The following is a 3208-nucleotide window of genomic DNA, read 5'->3' as shown; positions in this document are numbered from 1 at the left end:
ACTTATGGCACTATTAGTGCCATAAGTGCCAAGATTTTACTTTGATTTTATTTTTGATTTCCGTTGGCACTTATGGCACTATTAGGGCCATAAGTGCCAAAATGACTATTTTACTTGGTTTTATTTTGGATTTTCGTTGGCACTTATGGCACTATTAGTGCCATAAGTGCCATACGTGCAACACAAATATAGAAACAACAACATCATTTAAACCCTAAATGGAACATCTAAACCCCAAATGGATAATCTAAACCCTAAATGGAATATATAAACCCTAGGGGGAAGTGTGCACTTATGGCACTTATGGCACTAATAGTGCCATACGTGCAGCACAGATCAGATCAGATCAGATCAGATCTATCGATGGCTGAAATCGAAGGAGGCGGAGATCAGATCTGCCGATGGAGGAGGCGGCGCAACGATCAGATCAGATCCACCGCCGCTGCCTCATCAGATCAGATCCACCGCCGGAGAAGGGGTTTTTTGCTGAGGTCAATTCGGTTGCGCTTTGAACTTCTTCTTTGATCTTCATCTTCATCTTCTTCTTCTTATTCCTTTGTTCGTTTCTTCTTCACTTGTTTGCCATTGACTCGAGGTCTTACTGGTTCGTCACCCTAAAACTTCTGGTGATCCTTTTGCTTTACCAGCTTCAGTCTTTCGAGAAGATGCAGAGAACCAACTTTGAGAAGTTGTTTCTTTGACTTCTACTTTTTTCCTTTTTGGCAACATAAAAAAAGAGAGCTGATGATGGAAGCTATGATCAGAAGGTACCAACTCCGAGTCTCAGAAGCTCGTAAGAAGATTCGAGATGAGTGTGAGTACAGAGATGCAGAAGAGGAAGACGCCAGTGGGAAGAGAGATGATGAGGGAGACGGAGAAGAGAAAGAGGGCTAGGGATGGAGAAGAGAAGTGTGGATGAAGAGAAGAGGAGGGGCGAAGAGAAGAAAGTGAGTGGGATATGGGTGAGTATATATAGCTGTCTGGAGATAGTCATGTAAGAACGGCTATGCATACGGACATCAAAGGGAAGATGAGGGGCTATAGATTGAGAGAGATGGAGAGTACGGAAGAGGGGTGTTAGAGGGAAAAATTGAATCAGTGACAGTCGTAAGGACTAGCACTGTCGATTTGCCGGCACGAGGTGTTTGTTTGGAAGACCATGTGCGGCTGGGGATGCCGGCAGACAACGAGTGAGAGCTCGTTATTGTTGCATGCCATGGAGGTGGGCAAGATATGTGAGATGAACTTGATAACCAATTGAAGTAACCTTTTGAAAAAGGTACTTCAAACAGTATCCTCCAGAAGCTTAGAAGCTTCTTGGCGCCTGACATTAGGATGGAAGACACTATTGTCGCTGGATATAAGTGAGAGTAAACAAACTTGACTTCGGAGAAGTGTTGTGATCCAGTGGAAAGGTCCGGCGTAGACCAAGTGTGCGAGCATCATTTTCCCACTCCATGACTTCGTTGTCATTGATTTCTCCATTGTCAGAACAAATATTTTATGCAACTTTAAAAGTATTCTCACAGAGGGATAGTGAAGAAGTATTTAAAATACTAAGTAAGAAAAGATGAAAAGTTGTTCGATTTTCGTGCCTAAAATTATTTTGAAGAAATTTTCGCGTCCGCTGTCAATGCAGAGGACGAAAGCTTCAAAAAGGTAGAAAAATGAATAAAAATCATTGCAATTTGACAAATCAATGAGATTTTCAAGATTTTTATTTCAGAGGTAAAAAAGTTGAAAAGAAGCTAAGTAAAGGATCAGGACAAGTTAAAACATTTTTTAAATCCAATTAAAAGTACTTGTCCTTCACGGATATTTCATTTTTATTTCCAACAACCAGTTAGAGTATTTGAAAGATACTGATCAGTTAGAGAAAAGGTTTTAAACATTCATAACTGAATTAACTGACAGATAAAAAGTCAATGTAAGTTAAAGATACTTACTGGTCGACTGATCATTGTAGTCAGTCGATACCATGATTTGAGTTGACTTTTCAGAAAAAGTTTCCCCCCTGAGATGAAGACTTATCATCATTGATTGCTTCTTCTTTGATTGCTACGTCTTCAGTTGAGGAGCACCAGTTGACTGAGCATCAGTCGTCGTGACTGCATTTGAAATCTTCAAGAGCAGCATCATTCTACGGGGTTGATGAGACCGATCCCTCCACAGAGATCGTTGAACCTATCTTCCGGAAGAGCTTTGGTGTAACAACCCGACTCCCGGGAGAATGTGAAACGACTACTTAATGGGATTGCTAGACTTTGTTAGAATAAAATGGGTGATATGTTCTTAGATTCGGGTAATACATTGTCAATAAAGGAGTGCCACAATTGAAGGATAATAAATACAACAATTAGGATAGAAATTTTCCCAACCAGGATCAAAAGTTCGGAGGTTTGAGACAACAAGAAAACACTTCATACTAGACAGACATATACGCGAGGTTCGATTGCTAGAAATACGATTGCCAAAAGAGTTCATAATAATTAGGCTAAGAATATTTAAAGAGTCAATCTCAAAAGATATCCACCTAAGTGAATATTATGGCAGCGAAAATTATTATATGAAACTACAACAACATCCTCCCTCAGCCTCGCACGACACCACCTGCCGCTCAACCTGCAAAAGGTTTTGAAAACAATTGCAGGGCTGAGTACTAATAAACTCAGTGGGTTTAGCCATTTGAAAATATTTGAAAAATCCATTTAAAAGAATAATCCATGCTATGAACAGTATAACATAGAAATATTTGAAAGCATTCCATGCATACTTAAAATAAATTTCCATTTCCAGTCTTCTCTCTATTGGCGCTTCACCTATAATGTGAACATGTGGGAGTAGCCCACAGAGGTCCACTACCATGCATGTTTCAGAAATGGGAGCAACCCAAGTCTGACAGTCTGAGGCAAGTGGGAGCAGCCCACAATACCCCTTTATGTGTACACAATCCTAACCAGGACGATCTAATCGCTACGCCGGCTAGGACCCGATTGTTAGATAACATAGGAGCACTTTAAACAATAGAGATATAAGAAACATTAATTTAACATGGATATTCATTTGCATTTGCATAATACAAGTAGAGTTCAATAACTCAAAGCATACTTTGGAAAATAAAACCCACCTTGATAGGACAAGCCTGTAGATAAAATTTGCACAATTCTCTTCTTGTAAAACCAGTGCTAAAACCTTCTATCAAGTGGAC

General features: G+C 39.9%; 1 long non-coding RNA gene across 1 annotated transcript; it reads right to left on the bottom strand.

Annotated features, from left to right (window-relative positions):
* Window positions 1-2469: 2469 nt before the first annotated feature.
* On the bottom strand, window positions 2470-3208 carry LOC131011426 (uncharacterized). Its single transcript, XR_009096919.1, has 2 exons — window positions 3128-3208; window positions 2470-2622 (listed from the first exon to the last, which is right to left on the bottom strand). It is a non-coding gene; the product is annotated as an uncharacterized LOC131011426 (long non-coding RNA).

Source organism: Salvia miltiorrhiza, chromosome 2, assembly GCF_028751815.1.
Source record: "Salvia miltiorrhiza cultivar Shanhuang (shh) chromosome 2, IMPLAD_Smil_shh, whole genome shotgun sequence".
Lineage (NCBI taxonomy): Eukaryota > Viridiplantae > Streptophyta > Magnoliopsida > Lamiales > Lamiaceae > Salvia > Salvia miltiorrhiza.
This window is presented reverse-complemented; position numbering and strand designations above follow the sequence as displayed.